The sequence below is a fragment of the Girardinichthys multiradiatus genome, chromosome 1 (assembly GCF_021462225.1).
Source record: "Girardinichthys multiradiatus isolate DD_20200921_A chromosome 1, DD_fGirMul_XY1, whole genome shotgun sequence".
Lineage (NCBI taxonomy): Eukaryota > Metazoa > Chordata > Actinopteri > Cyprinodontiformes > Goodeidae > Girardinichthys > Girardinichthys multiradiatus.
Genome location: NC_061794.1, coordinates 10662179 through 10680696, shown reverse-complemented (window position 1 = coordinate 10680696; position 18518 = coordinate 10662179). Strand labels below are relative to the sequence as shown.

General features: G+C 39.2%; 1 protein-coding gene across 3 annotated transcripts in view; it reads left to right on the top strand.

The window, feature by feature from the left end:
* The first annotated feature begins 647 nt into the window (after positions 1 to 647).
* Positions 648 to 18518, top strand: part of LOC124866209 (plexin-A1-like) — a 412523-nt gene continuing 394652 nt past the window's right edge. For all 3 annotated transcript variants that reach the window (XM_047361910.1, XM_047361902.1, XM_047361918.1), the window contains exon 1: positions 648 to 1325. The gene's annotated coding sequence lies outside the window, so the exon portion shown is untranslated. The remainder of the gene's footprint in view (positions 1326 to 18518) is intronic.

The following is an 18518-nucleotide window of genomic DNA, read 5'->3' as shown; positions in this document are numbered from 1 at the left end:
ATGATTCACTGTGTGAATTGTGCGTTCAGATTGATGCACATTGGTAGTTTTTCACAACACAGAGCACTTTGAATGCTGGCCAAAACGTTCAGTTTTGGTCTCTTCTGACCAGAGAACTTCTTCTGGCTTTCTTTCAACAGTATATTTGTTTCTACTACTCCATAAATGGCATATTCATGGAGTGCACAGCTAACAGTTGTAGTAATAGTCCCAACAGATTATCTCACCTGAGCGGTTAACCTTTGTAGCTAAGTCAGAGTTACCATGTGCCTACTGGCAGCTTCCCTGATTGATGCTCTTCTTACCCAGCATGGTGGTTTAGGAGGATGGTCATGGCTCTATAGGTTTACAGTTTGGATCTCCAATTTTAATTCTTAGATAAAACAATGCTGTCTGAGATAACAGCTGGATTTATACGGACTCTATTCTAATAAGGTGGCTTCTAACTGTAATTGGTTGCACTGGACTCGAGGACTATCAGAGTAAATTGGGCTGAATAAAAATACATGCCATACTGTTCAGTTATTTATTTCAAATACAATGAAGAATTTCCTTTTAAATCCACAATTATGCACAACTTTTGGTTGGTTTATCATAAAAACCCCAATGAATTATTTTGCAATTAGTGGTTGCAGCATGACAAAATGGGGAAGAAAGGTATGAATACTTTTTCACGGTGCTGTTAAGCTACAAGCATTTATACTTTGCTGTGAACGCAAGCTCAATACCCCAAACCAGCGTGCACCCCCGAAAAGTAAGATGTAAAAACAACACAAGAATCAAAGAACAAAAAGGAGAGAGAAGATGGGGATACACCAGCGATCTATAAGATGACAGCTGCAATCAGTCAAGCTGAACAGGAACATCTTCAATCACAGAACCTGATTGTTGTCAGACAGCCCAAAACTGGAGTACAAGGAGGATAAGAGCTCATGGAGCTGCAGACTGAAACGGGTCCGATGCTGCCACCCATGCGCGCCCTGCAGTAGTGCGTTGTACAACCCGATGCAACGCACGTTATCCACTAGGGGGCGCATGGTCACCAACCTCTCCATCTCTCTCTCTCCATGTTCCCCTCTTCATCCGTCTGTAGCAGGGGGATGCCGGAGTCCAGCCGCAGCTCTTTTCTCATTCATGCTGAGCGCTGCTCTCCTGTGCGCACGGATCTGCAGAGCTGAGCTTTTTTGAACCGTTGCTGCTGTTTCTGTTCTCTTGACAAGCCAAGCGGGAATGGAAACGTCTTCTGCTGCAATTCTGACATCCCGATAAAAGAAAAGAAGAAGAAATAATGTCAAGTAGGGATAATGCAAAACACGGCTTAATCAGTAAGTACAAACAAACTTTTTTCCCCATCTTTTGGGTTTTTTTTAATTATTTTCTCCATTCCTTGCCTCCTCCGAAACATCGCTCTGGTTTCTCCTTGTGTATCTTCTTCTGAGCGATGCCTTCTTGTTTTCACCTGGACCAACCCGCACTGCTTTAGGGGATACATTTCGTATTTTTTTCTACATTTTGCACTTTTGCGTTTTGAACGATCAGCTCGGTTGTTGCTGCGCACACGGGGCTAAACCAGCCAATAACGCACGCCTGAAGGCTGCGGATCTACCACAGGACTGAACATCACCAGGTTTCTTTTAGGTGGAATTTTGCAAGTTGTTGCAGGAGCTGGAGTGTTTGCTTTAATTTGGCGATGAAGGCACTGCGGAATTTGGATGCAAAGTGGACAGGTTAATATAGACTGCATGGACATGAGCTTTAAAGCTTGTTTAATATCTGTGTGGTGCAATAGAGTAGTTGTATGCTCTGCTGAATCAAATCGCTCCACACATCAAACCAACTTTGAAACACAAGTTATGATGTGAACTATATGAATTTGTGTGCATCTGCGTGCATATATATATATATATATATATATATATATATATATATATATATATAAAGATCAGTTCTTTATATATTTTGCTTGCAGAGGCGCCACTAATGTAAGATGCAGGTATATATTTGTTTCCCTCCATAACTGGGCCCCCCGGCCAGACAGTTTTTCATACCTTTTTTAAAATATCGGAAATATTTCTGGAAAACAAACAAACAAACAAAAAAACTAGAAAACAAATGTTCTTGAGTTAAACCACTCATGGGGTAAAAGAAATCTTAAATATGTTCAAATTTTCCGTCTTCCATAAACTTTTGCCCCCTTTTTTTTTTGTTTGCTCTGGGAAATTGCGTTGAAAGAGTCCTTGTTACCTTATCCACTACCAGCTCACCCAAGTTTAGAAATCACAAAATTTGGTTTGAACAGGATTCAGAAACAGGGATGTTTTGTAATTCTTACATTTACATCATATTAAAATTGGCTGAAACCCTGGTTTACTTAATTTATACTGTTAATTTTGTTCATAGCGGGCCACTTTTAAATTCATCCACCCCTGGCCCCTACACTCCACCTCCCTTTATACAACCTTCAGCATAAAAAAACCCTCAAATATCAAAATTCTGTTAAAGCTTTTCATTTAGAATTATCTGTAGCCCCTCATCTGAACCTCCCCTTTGAAAACTCTCTGAATGCACCCCTGTTTATGTGTTTAGGCATCTGAGACACTGTGGGATTGTAATTGTGTGTGTAGGTGCCCGTGTGTGTTTGCTGCCCCTTATCCGCCCACAGCCAAATATGTGCCATCATTTGGGAGTCACATCAACATGCACTGACAGTTTTGTGTCACCTATGAATTTTTTACTTGTGTGATGTGCGTAGGTGCGGGCTGATTTGGAGAGACTACATGGGCAACCAGCCACCGGTCTGGCTGCCAAGCACACGAAAAAAGTAGGAGGAGGAAGAAAGAAAATGTCTTTAGGTGGTGTGTTTGTAGGGAGAGAAAAAATTGGAAAGCCTACTCTTTCAAATTCTGAACATACCTACTCATCTTCCACCTCCCCCTTCTCTTTTTACTTTCATCCCTCTTGGGGTTTGAGCTCAGGAGGATGAGTGAGAGTGAGCTGATGTGGAAGTGGTGGAGGAGATGCAAGGAGATGTGAGAAACATCTTTATTTTTTTTAAAGCACACATGTCATAATGACATAGTTGCACTGGTATTCCTTGATAGGGCTGAAACCTTGAGCAGCACCTCCACTTCGGAGCCGAGGCGTGACATCCAAAGTGACTGCTTTCGTTGTTACGCAGACGACACCGTGACTGTAGGGAACATTTCAGTTCCTGTTACACCTGCAAGCGCAGACAATTTTTTAGAGGTTTTCAGCCCCAAATGAGTCACCGTCAGACTCAGGCAACAGCGGTGAGCTGTACATGCTCTGAGCTGCCTTTAACCTAATTACCCAGTTTATTCTCGAAGTCTTGTATTATTCATTTGTTCTTAGAAGATACAAACCCCTCTTCTTGCTATGCTATGATAAATCTTTTAATGTGTTATGTTGATATGTGGGAGCTGTATCTAACTTCTGTCAAAGGTACTTTAATTTTGCCACTTCCCACTCACATAAAGCAACAGTTTTCTACTTTATTGGATTTATTGAATTTTCAGATAGACGATATTTATGGGATGAGAATGAGGCTGTATGTAGGGTCAAATATCATGCAGGGACAAAAGAAAGTTAAAATTTTTCATCAGAAGTTTTGCTGTTTTTTTAGACATTTAAATATTGATTCTAAATTGTTTTTTGAGAGTGGATCTAGAATTACCTGTCAGAGCAGACTCACCACCTTGCCTACAGCTGGAGAGGTTTTATTTGGTTGAAAGCAAGCTACTGCACGCATGTGTACTGGGGTCAGGTGGTGGAGCAGGGTCTCAGCCCTCTCAGCCCCCAACTGGCTCAGACCCCAGCTAAGATGAGAGCCAGAGTGACTTGACCTAAACCCTGCTGCTTCTCTGCGTATAGGTTCTCCATGCCTCGAGAAGCTGTAACAAATAAAGACTTGGGGATGGGGAGAAGCCAGCACAGATACAATAAAGCATATCAATAATGCAGTTTTAGTTTATTTTGTCTGATAAACGCCCAGAAGGAGCGTGCACTTCCATAATGTTTCCACAGGACGGAATGATACTGACATTAAACCGAGAGCTTTTTATGAACAGCGCTTTCAAAAATCTACACTTAAGTACTGTTTAGGAGCCCGTTGGGAAGTGAATTGCCGACCCAGCTATGTGAGAGCTGCTGATGACTATATGCTCAAAGTAAATTGTTGTTTTACAACAAAACATCCATCTGAATCCCACTACCAATAAAGTCTGATTTAACTGTTGTTGGAGTCTGATTAGTGTGCAAAAGTGCAGAGCTCAAATGACATTTTACAAGTTTTTTTTTTGTAACAAAATGGACGTGGTAAAGGTGTGCAATGTGAGGTTTCCCCAAAGAAATACATGTTCAACAATAAACTAAAGATACTTTGGCTTAATATGCACTTATTAGCTAGCTCTCTGTTATTTTTTGTTAAAAGTGATTAATTTGAAGTACTAGGTGTTCCTTGAATAAAAAGAAAAGTTGATTTCGCCATGAATTTAAAATAAGCAAAAATAGTAAGGTAGTACACAACAGAAAATAAACTGTTTAACCGTTACTGTGATATCCATATCCTTCAATCAAATAGTTTAACCTTTGCATCTTATAATACAACAACTAGGGCTGGGCAGCATGTCGATACTAGGTCGTAAAGAGTCAAGAGATGTTGAAAATCTGCTGGTGTAGTATTGTCTAAAGCACATTCTGGTCGTCGTTTTTCTATAGTCTTTATGCAGATGTAGAGTGCAAAAGGTGCTGATTTTTAGTTTAGGTAATTCCCTGGCACAGAGTGTATTTCAAGTTATAGCTACACCATTATGACAAAAGTATTTGCTTCTCTGCATTAACATATAAGCAAAGGTGACATCTTATTTCTAATCCAAATATTGTGTCAGCCCACTCTACAACAGTTTCAATGATTCTCAGAAGGCTTTCTGCACGGGCCATCAGTGTGCTTATAGGAATTTTTGACTGTTCTTCCACAAGCGCATTTGTGGCTGACAGTCTCTGTTTCAGTTCATCCCAAAGGTGTTTTAGGTCAGGACTTTCTGCTTGCCAGTAAAGTTCTTCCACACCAGATTTGCTCATCCATTCCTTTAGACAGGAACATCCCTAAACTGTTCTCACTTTGGATCATGAAAATGTCCAAAAAGTCTAAATCTGCTTAACTTCACTAGAATCCAGTGGTGGTGTGCCTCACATCACTTCATCTGATGTTTAACATTTCACATAGTGAGCTGAATGGAAGATTAGCACAATTGTGGGACTGAGCACTGAGCTTGCATGCCTCACAATAAAAAGGTTGTTCTTTGATGCAAGAAACCTTAAAGAAAAAAAAACTGAACATTTGTTGACAATGCCTTAATCTTTATCCAAATAGTGATACAATGTTTTTTAACATACCCCTATGAAAGTCCTGCTTACCAGCATTTGCACATGTACCATTGATTGAGAAACATGGCTTTGCAGAATAAGTGCTAATTCATTTCAATAGTTCTAATCTAAGCAGCTCCTTTTCTAATGACGTTGGTCAGATGGTGAAGAAAAAGAATAGCAGGAAAACACAGCTGCACAATCTTTGGCACGTTCAAAATAGCTACCAGTTGGCCATTATCTTTTTGTATGAAGAGAGTAAGCAGGGGCAGATATGAGGTTCTCATCAAAAAATAACCTTGAGTCATAATTCTTCCATTTCACGGTATTAATCAGATGATTTAAAACAAAATTGTTTGACATGATCTAATTGCTTTTATTTAAAACAACTTGGCTGGGAGGGGTTAGCATGTCAGCTTAGTTTAAAACAGTGTTAACGACATCAGAGTGATGGGTGGCGCTCCTTTTTTTTCTACACCATGGCTCCCTGTGTTTCCATGACTTGATCTATTTTCAGACAGCAGACTTTGTCTTTTCTGTAAGTATGGTAGAACATAGTAGCTTCTTTCAGCCAGCCGATCAGCAGTGTGCAGCCTCAGGTGAAAAGGCACAGCACCAAATTTCTCCTCTCCATATAGGTGGCGAAAACTCCAGTCACAAGATAAGGAACTAGTCATAATCAGTTTGTAATTTGGTTCTGAAGTCACGATGGATGGATGGATGGATGGAATGTTGTTTAGGGCTTTTTTCATGAGACTGTACTAATATTTGAAAACTAAAACGGTCTACATTTGGACTTTAGTTGCTTTTTCTCCAGTACCAATGATGCGATAATTAGTTTGACGTTTCAGTTAAGTTTCAGTTAAGTTTTTCAGTTTAGTAAAGAACATGCTACATACTTTATTGTTGTTGGTAATTGTGTACGCTACCAAAAAGTTTGGGTGCGGTCCACCTTTCTTTCTCCACTAGCTGCATGAGAAACCTTAGAGTTTCCAAACAGCAGAGTTTAGTGATACCAGGGAGTGTTCTATGTGTTTATGTAGTGTCACCTTTTAAAGCTGCGTTACAGAGCGTTGCATTGCGCACTCAGTTCCGCACATAAACATTCAGCATTCACCTTTTTGGTCCTTGCATGCTGAAACGTATGTTGATAATGGGCTACAGCTGGTACACTTAAAGGTTCTCCCCTGAGAAAGTCATCTGTAATCTGAAGCATAAATGTGATGGGAAACGTTTTGAGATCTTTTGTTTAGGATCAATGCTACATTTAAAGAACAGCGTCTATCTGACTGTAAGACTGTGAGGAAATTTTACATAATGGGAATTTAGTTTATAGAAGCTGTTCTCTCTGATCTCATAGTATATTTTATGTCCTCTAATCAAGTGAACAGAATATATACAGAATGTATAACTGGAGATTTAAAAAAAAAATCTTTTAAAGCTACCTTAAGCTGTCTTGTAAGGGTATGACAGAAAAATTCAGATTTTTTCTGATGTTCTTTTTGATAGTGAGAGATCGCATTAAAACCCGTTTAATCCCACCGGCAACAATTGTTGTCGAGTATAAAACCTACATTTTCCCTAACAAAACCAGGGTGAAATGTAAAAAATCATACATATTATGTGTTAAGATGGTCTAAGGAATGAATGCATGTCTATTTTGCAGGGAAAATTTGGAATTAAGCGGGTTAAGCTTAGTAAGTCATTATTCTATAACCTCAACATACAGAGTATGCATTGTTGTACAGAACCTAAAACAACATTTTTTTGTCAAGTGACACACTGTTTACAATTTGTGTCTGAACAAAACCGAGACAGACTGAGGAGAAGATGGCAACAAACTAAAGAGGTAGAGGTGCTTTAAAGCTGCTGGCATCTTTTTGATGCAGCTCCCGTTTTAAAAGGCCACGGCAGATCAAACAGGGCAGGTCGATTCAAATAGTTCTCCTTGTAAAGGGAAAAGACAGTTTCGATGGTGCACAGGTGTGACGGGTAGCCGCAGACGGCGGTGACAGCCACTGTCGCGTGTTACCTTCATCTGAAACATTCGTGTCATTAGTTAATGAAGTATCTTTTTAATTGTGGTTAGCCTCTGCTTTAGGAGCTTTCATTGCGAGGCAGAGAGCATGTGGGCGGGTTGCTCCTCGTCCGAGTCTGAGCAGTGATATTTCTGCCGTTTTGTCAGCAATTAAAAGAATTCCTGCAACCCAATTTTCCTCTGCTTCTGTAGAGCGTGCAGCTTGTGTTTGGTGTCCCAAATGGCCAATTTCTGCCTGTATGTTCTGTGCTGTCTGAACAGCTGAGGCAGAAAAAAAATCAGTTTCTAGACTGAATATATCTGACTGAGTGTGTGTATGTGTGTGTGTGTTTGTGTAAATAAGTGTATGCCTGACCTATATCTCAATAAGTCACTAGAAAAAAAACCCTGAATGTCCTGTTTCTGCAGCATAAATTCAATCAGCCTGTCTCATTTCTTGCATGTATACACATACACACATATCCTCCTTCTATGTATGTTCCCTCCTTGTACAGGTTGGAGTGCTACTGGGCCACAGTCGCAGTCACAGTAGGAAGAGTAGTCGTCTTGCAATCAGAAGGTTGTGGGTTCGATTCCAGCGTCCTCCTGCCATATGTCAATGTGCCCCTGGGCAAGGCACTTAACCTCAAGTTGCCTACTGATCTGTGTATCGGTGTATGAATGTGTTAGTGAGTACAATTGGGTGAATGTGGCTCTAGTGTAAAGCGCTTTGAGTGTTCTGCATGACTGGAAAAGTGCTATATAAGTTCAGTCCATTTACCATTATTATATTTTTTTAACACATAAATTTTAGATGCTGGTATCTGACAAGCTAGTTAGATGTGCCTTTGGTAGTGTGGGAGGAAGTAAGTGGAGGGAAATGCTAAAAAAGGGAAATGATGACATAGTGAATGAAAAAACAACAGCAAGGCTTTGACTTCCAGACCTTATATCATGTACAGGGCCTTAGGAATGAATTCCGACCTCCTCTTTTCATCTCATCATATTATAACTGCAAACTTTGATGCATTTTATTAATATTGGGGAATTGACACACACATCTTACTGTTACTATAGCAGCAAGGCTTTTAAGGTCTGTCTCTTCCAACTTTGGACACGAAGACTGAATTTTGTTTTGGCTATTATTCGCAAAATAGCTCCAGCTTAGTTAGATCAGCTAACTTAGATCAGCTAACAGAAAGTAACAGACACTGCAGTTTTGCTATGAACGGTATACTTATTTGGCACTCAAATTGTTAGAAAAGATTAGATTTGCGATATCAAAAGCACAAACTACAAAATTCTATGATATTCCACAGTTTTACCAGTTGATTCCATCCACAATTTCCACACCAGTCTGATTTACACCATTCCATTGGAGCTCTGGCTAGGTGTTTAGGGTGGTTGTCGATCGGGAAGGTCAACATCTGCAATCAATTTTTCCATCCAACTGTCTCCTCGTCCCTGCTAAGCATCCTCGTGGCATAATGCTGCCACCACCATATTTGATGTTAGACATGTTGTGTTCAGGGTAATAGTGTTCTGGAACATGTTTTGGCCCCGTCTGACCAGAGCAACTTCTCCAGCATTTTTATTGTGTCCCCTACTTTAAACTTTTAACAGAACTTTATCTTTTACTACGCATTTGAGGTTTTGAAACGGTAAAAAAAATTGGGTAAATAAAAAAAAGAAGTTAGTTTTCCCTCTACTTAACAAATAACATGTTCCTCTATCTTATAAAATCCCAAATAAAATACATAGAAGTTTCTGGTTGTAACTCGATAAAATGTGTAAAAAGGTTAAGGGGTAAGAATACATTTGCAAGGCACTGTATGCATACATTATGTGATGCCATGTAGAACATTAAACTGTACCCTTTTGTACCTGCTGCAAGGCTTAATTTTTTAAAACACCATGTTTCATCGGCTCCTAAAGGTTAAAAGGACATGTGTTTGCAGTCTAAGATAGAACAAATTATTTGAATGCTTAGAAGTAAGCAGAATGTCCCACATTACACCTAATGAAAAAGTTCACCCTCCCCCTTTTTTGAAGAGAATTGCAAAAGTATTTTACCTCAGTCAGAGTTAAAACACCTTTGCTTCTGAATGAGCTTCATTATGCTTGTAGAAAATAATTTTATTCTGCACTAAGACGAGAGACAATGATTTTTTTCTGTCTCAAAGTGGAGAAGAAATGACCATGAAGAGGGATCGCAGAGGTCCGTGAAGGTGAGAGGATTTGTGAAAAGCGGTAATGTATGGATTGGTGCTGTCTTTGCTTGCTGCCAGGGCACAATGAAGAAGGGAGGTGAAGTGACCAGATGAAGGAGGCTAAAGAAATTGGAACACTGGAGAGGTGAAGAGGTTAAATGGGAGGGTAATGATAGATGTAACTCTACCACCTTTTTTGGGGTTTTAGTGTTGGGGAGCATTTGTAGCATTGTAAAGATCTGAATGAAAACCCTGAAAGCATATTGTTGATGCTACATAGCTATACCAATAATCCTTCTTATGGCCAACCAGCTTTTTAAAAATAATTATCAGTTCAGCATCATTGCTTTTGCAAACATCATAACCTTTGTAAAATATTAGGCCAAATTTGGAAAACATTTGCTACTACATCCATCTGAATAAGACTTGCAAGAAAAGCCCCGAATTACCTATGAAGATTTTTTTATTCCAGTTCAGTCTATATACACTATATAAGTGCCAGTTGTGGTTATTATGGTTATTGTTGAACAGGATGCAACCAGTACAGGAAAACAACATAAAAGTCTGTAGAGCCAAGAAGAAACTCTGTCGGGTTACAAGGTGATAAATGAAAGAACAAAAGAGGAAGAAAAGGTAGTTAAAGTGACAGTGATTTTACCCTGATAGTGAGGGTAAGCTTTTGCTTTTATTCTGGTGCTTGTAGAATCGATGACTGCAAGTGTTGTACAGGAGAAACAAAATTAAGAGAATATACATGCTCTCCTGTTTATAGGCACTGCAATCTCCTCACATTTGACCAGAACCTGGATCCATGTTGCAGCCAGTTGCCACCTTAACGAACGGCATGCAGTTTCTATCATACATAATTTTGGGTCAGCTACACAGGAACTCCCCATCCATCGGGATGTAATCAATCTAAAGTTCTTAAATTTGTTGTTAAGGATGTGAACAATGTAAGCATCATTTTTACCCCTTTTTTCTTGTTGTCTGCTATGTTTGCTGTATTCTTTTCTGATCTGTGATGCAGGCAGATACTTAGTTGGAGTTGGTGTGTTCAGTCTCGACTAACCTTTGCAACCCTTGCAGATTGATATGCAAAATGTGCATCCAGTAGTCAGACTGTGTTGCTTTAGCCTATGATGGGTGTCCCAGAGTAATGTGTTGCCAACAATAGAGAAAACATGTATAGTCCCGCTCATTAGCCAGCATAATCCATATCTCATGACCATACAGGTGAGAGTTGGAACATAGATGGAGCAGTAAATTAAGAGCCTATCATTTAATATTAATGTTTTGGATCATTTTTACGAAGTATTTATAATAAATAGCTGTGATCATAAATTAAATAAAAACACATGTATAGCCGTAAAAACTACAACATAGTTTTTATGTCAAACAAAAACGCAGGTGAACAAGCATGCCCCTTGGAAGGAAAAAGGGGTACAGGAGGGCAGAAAGTGTATATAACCAAGGAAAATGTTGGTGTATTTGCCAGACTGCCGACAAAACCAATTTATCGGCTGCTGAAAAATATCAGGTTAGCAGGCGATGTCATCGATTTTGTGTTTTAACCATTTTTAGAGATCCCTGTTGGCTCTGCTGGGAGGAAGCCACAGTAAACGGACGGGATAGAAATGCTGAGTCAGCTTCTTCAGTGACACTCCCCTAATAATCACACACATGCTTGTGCGCACACACATTTCATTTTGTTGAGTGCTTAGTCAAATGGTGGGTGTCTGTATAAATGGTTGGGGGGGCTTACTATAATGTTTTGCCAGTGACTGTGTGTGTGTGTGTGTGTGTGTGTGTGCATGTGTTCAGAAATAGGATCAGAGAGCCATATATGATGCATATTGTTTTCCATGATCAGAGGCATTTCTCTCAGGTTCAGTGCTTTGCTGAAGGATGTAACAGCTGCTGTCCTAATGAAACATCTGCAGTGTAAGCACATGTGATTTATTTTAGCCCATTTGATTGTTTAGGATTGTGATTAGCTAATAGATTTTGCAATAAACTGGTCATTGACAGGGTTAGTGTGTCGGGAGAATCAAGTTTCACAAAGAGGTAAAGTGTAGGACTTCATTGGCATCTGTCTGAACCAACTGGCTTTAGTTTTGCTTTTATAGTTAAGAGTGACTGTTGCTGTTCCTAAAAGTGAAGCTTTGTCAGTCTAGTTTTGCTTCCAGTCCCCTCTTTGTCTCATGGATGTTTCCTGCGCATTGTGTTTACCTGGACTCTGCAGGATGGAGGAGCTTAGCAAGACACAGAATTACTGCAATTTTGATATAAATGCTTCCACTCCACAATAAAGCAAAACACTGGGTCAAGAACATGTTCAATCCATTTAAGGCACCACAAGTTTTTCTTTCTCAAACTAGCAGTGCTGAGGCATCTCCCTAACCATTTAAAACTGTAGCATGAATCGGCACTTTTATAAGCTTGCAAAGCTTGTGAAGCTATTGTAAATGTGGCATAGATGGGCAATTTAGCCATTGAGAGACTCAGGGGGCTAGAAGTGGACTAAAATTGGAGAGTGTTTGGTTAAAGCAGCAGTGCCACAATCACAGAAGAAACCTTTGTTTAGTGAGATGACTTTACTGAATTACCTCTATCAAATGGAACTGTGTTATTTTTGTTTGTTTTTTTCTGAATCTTTCAGAATCTTCTCTTTTTTAGCTTCATTAAGATTTGATTTCTGAGGCTGAAGAAGATTTTAAAAGGAAACTGTGTTTTCTATAGCAGTTCGAGACATGTCTCAGGTTCATCAAGGCTGGGAGACAGTGAGACAGAGCAACACTTCAACAGGTACCAGGAAGGCTGAACATAGCACTGTAAAGTTGCTCTGTTTAACCTTTTTGAGCTTTTAGTCTGTGTCATCAAAGATGCTAGATCTGGAAATGTTGTCATCGAATGTGGGGGATCTACATTCCTAATAGTATACACATGAAAATTTTGTTTTTTGTAATGTAAGCTGAGCTAATTGCTAATATTTGTTGCTAAAATTAGTTTTAAATGTGGACTGTAATACTTTTGTCTTTGCTTTAAAATAGCAAAACCCTGTTTTACTGCAATTGTTCTTGGCGGCTGATACGCGGAAAGGCTTAAAATTCACCTTTTAAATGCTGTTTTGTGCTTGTTATAGTTCTTAAAGTGAAATTTGTTACGGCTGGTCAAAGCATTACAAAAGCCCAAGATTAGAAATTGTCCACAAAATTCTGATCGTTGCGTCAGTAATTAAAATTTATCCAAATACATAATGTGATGTTTTTGAGTCTAACACTGTAAATGTTGACATATAGTGCTTTACAGGCAGACCAGTGGTCCTGATATTAGCTGCTGACTCTTGCTTTTGTTTCTTTTTGGGCGTTGGTCTCATAAGAATACTGTTGACTTTGTGGTTCCACTAATATGTTAGTTTAACCTTTATGGTAGTCCTGCTTGCCCTTTGCTCCATACTAAATAATGCAACAAAATGTAAATGGTTTGCTCCAAAAAAGGAAGTTGAATTCCTTGAGATTAACCTCAGTGATTGTTTCTCTGTGCAGAATTTGCCATGCCTTCAATCATGACAGAACACCTTAGATGCATGACTCTTTTTGAACTCTTTGCATTACAGCCTGTGATGCATCGGCATGTTTATCTGGAAAGTGCTGGTCCGCACAGTTTCGCAGAGAGGATGGTAAATGATCCACACTTATATAGAACATTTTAAACATTATCTGGGTACCACAAACCACTTTACAAGGTATTTCTCATTCACCCACCTTTACAGGGCTTTTACGCTTTAGCTTATTTCTCTATGCATATTTCCATAGTGCTTCTGTAAAAACATAATTACCCTCAAACCTCATTCTTCATTGGGCTGTTTGTTGTGAGCGTTTTTATGGCCTGGGGTATTTATGTAAATTATGTCTGCTGATGCTGAGAGGGTCGCCTGACTTGCTCCTCTTGTATGCTAGCCTACAGCTTGCTGAGGAGGGTTGCTGAGAGAGAAAAAGTCTCCCCTTGCTGGTAAGAATGGGCCAGTTCTCGATATCAAGGTAGATTAAAATTACAAAAAGTTCAAGTTTTAAAACCACAAAAATTGTCAGTAATGCCATTCCTTTTGATGAGATGATGAGAAAGTGCAGAAATGATTTTCTCCAGCGGTACACAGCTTACGTTGCTGCAGACTGCCAGGCAGCTCAGCTACAACTAAAACAAATGTGACACATTGGCTTTTGCCTTAAAAGTCAAAATAAAAATCAAACTGTGACTTTTGCATTTTAAATGAAATAATTTAGACTGTAAAGAAAATTTGATCATGTTCTGTTATATTACTCAGTTTTTGTTTAATGATTGGGAACCCGTGGTATTTTTTCAAGGTTTCCAAACCATAACAATCTGATACCATCACAATCCTACCTCATAAAAATAAAAATCTGTGATTGTTTGCAATTAAACTAATCATTCTGTTAAAACAGCTTTACCTTATAACTCGTTTCATTTTTTTTAAACTCCATGAAAAGTTTAGCTGTTAGATGTTGAAATTCCTTTTACAGACTCAGACATTCACTTGTATTTGGCTCTCATTCAATTACAATGTTCTCCTGCCATAATGTCAGAGTTTCTTCCTTAGCCACGTGAGGATGTCTCATTACTTGGATAAATGAACCAATCCAAAATGCTTAGGAGCCTTTCTACAAAGCTCCAACCTGAAGGTTAAGGGTAATATCAACAACTGTCTAACTACCTGGATCGTTTTCTTGTTTATATGTCTTCGGGGTAATCGATTTCAACTCTCGTAGATGCGGTGGAAATAAAGTAGGTTAAATAATGGACACAGAAAACTACCCGTTCTTGGAAAAAATCCCTAAATGCTCATCCACTGAGGGTCGTTACCTCAAACTTAAAACAGCACCTAAATTGGATTCATTTTTCAAATCTGGGGAAATGTGATTGGAGCAATCAATGATTGCACATGAATCAGTTCAGATCTGAAGTGCTTTTCATACCACATCCACCTGATGTTTGCTCCTGTGGCTAAAAGCTATCAATACTTCCTAAAACCAATAAGAAAGACACTTAGTTACTGTGCAGTCTAATCACAACCTTAATATAGTTGGTATGAATTTCAAAAGACCTGAACTTAGATCAGTTTCATTTTTGTCCTCCTTGTTCCCTTCCTTCTCTCATCCTCATATCATTTCCTTTGCTCTTCTCTGTCAATATAATGTGAGAATAATTATGTGACAATGAAACATCCTTCATTTAGACATCAAAGAGGTCTGAACAGTTGTCATATTTAAATAGATTGTCTGTCCCTAAAATTACCACTTATTGAAGATGACAAACAACAGAATGATAATTGTTTGGCTAATTTTATCTCAGCAGCACATCCCAGCGCCTGTACTGTGGCTCAGGCTGTTCATAAACCACCATGGAGCTTTTTGCATTTTCATTATTACATTTAATTGAGTTTTTTTTTTTTTTAGGTTTCAGGGTAAGAGGCGGGGTACACCCAAGACAGGTCGCCAGTCCATCACAGGGCAACAAAGAGACACACAGGACAGACAACCATGCATTCAGACACTCACCTAAGGGCAATTTAGATAGACCTGTTAAACTTACATTCGTGTTTTTGGGTTGTGGGAAAAAATCAGAATACCCGGAGAAAACCCATGCATGCTCACGGAGAACATGCCAACTTCATGCAGAAAGGACACCGGCCTGAATTCAATACCAGGACCTTCATACTGTGATGCAACAGTGCTAACCACTACCCCAGCGAGCAGCAATCCCAGATAAAACTCACAGATTTTAGAGTTAAATAACCTAAGGGTGCACTTCTTCTTCTGTCTCTATTCATGAATCAACTTCCATTCAGTTTCCTCATCCATTTTACAGCTTAGACACATTGTTTAACTGTTTTATTCCTCCCGCCTCTCTCTGACTAGTACTGTTGGTTTTGCAGATCTCAACAGACTGACTTGTGGAGGCTTTGCTGCAGGCAGCTCCTTCTCCTTAATGAGAGGAATGTAGCAGTTCCTCGCATTCATACACTTCCACACACTCCTTGTGCGTGTGTTCAAAGCTGCATACTGCATGCGGTGGGTGTGTGTCAGTATTTGTGTTCGTGGTTTGGTGAAATTCCTCGTGTGAAGTGTCATGTGTGTGTTTAAGTCAGCATGTTTTGTGTGTGTGTGTAGCTGGGATGTTTGTTTTTGAGCATTACTGTGAGTGTGTTTTTCATGCCTTACCTCTGCACTCACTGTTTCAAATTCTTTCCTCTTGTGAAACCGAGGAAGCGGCGCTGTGTATGTGGCTGTTCGACACAACGTTTCATTTTGGCGCTGTGTGCTTATGTAGCTTACTGGCTTCCCTGTGTTCTCCTGGAGGAATTCGGCTCCATCCTTCATTCTCCTCGTTCATGGATGCCTGCATCCAAGTCTTTTCTCTGTACTCCGAGTGCACTTTTAATATGTAGCTCCCATGCGTGTTTTAACTAATAGAAAAGACCTTCTGTAATTTTGTGTTGTTACTCATCATCTATGTTAAAAAAGACATAACGAGATATTTGGCTGTGTCTGAGCATTCAGTGTGTGAAAGTCAATGTATGCAGGAATTTGCTGCTTTTTTGCATTACAGCAGCAAAGCCTCCTCTAGTCAGTCTTCTGAGATCTATAATTTCAACAGAAAGACGTGCTAGGGAAATTTGTCAGGAAGTGGTGCTAGGAAAAAGAAACACTTATATAGTGTGTATAGACTGCAAAGCCAGATGCAGAAACTGAATGGAAGCTAAAATATATTCAGGAGTGAATAAATTGCCAAAGAACTTATAACTGACAGAAAATTTTGGATTTTCTGTATGCTAGTTATTTTGAGTATTTGCCATTTTCTATTTGTTCAGGTATGAATAGAAGTTGTCTGTTACAGAACGTTTCGTATGGACCATGCATCGGTTTTTACTCACTGTACAGATATTTTGTACATCAGAGGATTTAAAATAACCTAGTCATGATTATTTTACTTTGGTTCGATCAGGGATCATGTTCAATCATATGTCATGAAAGTCAACCGGCCCAAACAGGAATCAGAACCACAATCAATGCAAATGAAAATGTTACATCTTCAGAAAATATCTGATTACATGAAATTATAGGTTAAGTTTGAGTATTTCATATGGACATATGATACACTTAGTTTGTGTATCTCTGCAGCAGTTTTGTTCTACAACAAATCTAAAGAAAATGAGTGCATTTAGGCTAATTGTGTTTAAAAAAGTTTGGCATTTTACAACTTAACCTTTTAATATACTTTTTCAAGCTTCGACAGTTTCTCAGTAATTTGACATCTGTGCATAAATTCAGTTTGGACTAAACTGGACTACGTTTTACTGGACTTCAGTTGAACTAACCTGGTCTGCTCCAGGATGATTTTTTCCTCCTAACTGCAGGGATCTTCAACCCGTCACCTCACCTCTAGCTCAGGTGTCATTTTACATTTATATGTTTGCATCCTGCACAGTGTTGAATTCATGTGTAGAATATCTCTGCCAGTTTTTGATAATTGTATAGTGCTCTTTTAGTTTTTGAAAAAGTTCTCGACTGGGTTTTCCACTTTCAGACTCTGTTAAATAATCCCTGTTTGTTTTTTGGAAGGGGCTTGCTGTTTTCACACCTTAGTTAATCACAATGTGATATGCTGTTTTTAGACCAGCCAACTTAAGGGTTGGAGGCTGGACCCATAGTCTCTAACCTGAGCATGTCTTTCACTCACGCACATTGTTACCTGCTGCAGATGGAGGTGTTTTTGACTTACCTAAATCATCCCAGCTCCATGAACTGACTTTTACTGCAGATATCATGAGAAGTGGGTTTTAAAGTGTTTTTTTATTGTTTCCAAATGTGCCTTAAAAACAGCTCAGTAAAAATCATGTGATGCATCAAAGATGATGTTAATTTTATAAAGAATTGTTACTCAAAGTTTGGGCATACTTTGACAGAATAATTGACACTCAGTGTGTGAAGCTTGTGGCAATTATTTGTGCAACAAATCTAACAGAAATTGCTGCATTCAAGCTAATTATGCATAAAAAATGCTGTCTTCAATTTAACCAGTGTCTTTGAAATCTGGCATCTTTAAATATTTTAAGCTCAAGCTGAATTGGACTACTTTCTCTTGTACTTCAGTTGAACTTTGTAAAGTGCTCTAAGGTAAAGAGTTTTTTCTCTAATTAAGGAGACACAATTAAGATTTTGATTAAAAATCAATTGACACGGGTCTTAAAAGAGATACCTTATATCCCGTTCAGGTGTCATTTCATGTTCATGTTTCTGACGGCTTTAAGTACGGTACATCCGTGTCACTGTCACCGTTTATGATGGGTCTGTTCAGCTCTTGTTTGATGTTTGGCCACATCTTCTGTGGGGATTACTCTCGAGGCTGCAGCAGGAGAGAGGGGAACCATAAAAGCTTGAGAAGAGTGTGAATTGACCACAAAGCTCTGCCACTCTGAAGGGATTAGCGGGGGTTAAACTGCAGCGCTCGATACAAAAATGTCATTTTCTCTGTCACACACTTAGCCGTGCTGCTGTGTAGGCATGTGCAGGAATCAGACAGTAAGGTGTAGAACTACCTAGGCCAGAGTTTCTTTCCAGATGTAGATGTTTGTTTGTGGTTCTGAACGTGGTTGCAGGTATGTGCCACAACCAAGCAGTTCCCGAGCAGTTGTCTCTACATGCTTTTTAAGAAAAAGCAAAAAAAGAAGGAAAAAAAGATGGGGTTTACATGAAAAGGAAGGATTTGTGGCTAGTGCTGTGTTTACTGCAGTTACACACAGCTTTTACTCTATCAAATAAAGCAATACATGCTATAAATGAATCCGCTTGCTGCATTTTGCAGCACTCTCCCTTTTCTCTGTCTTC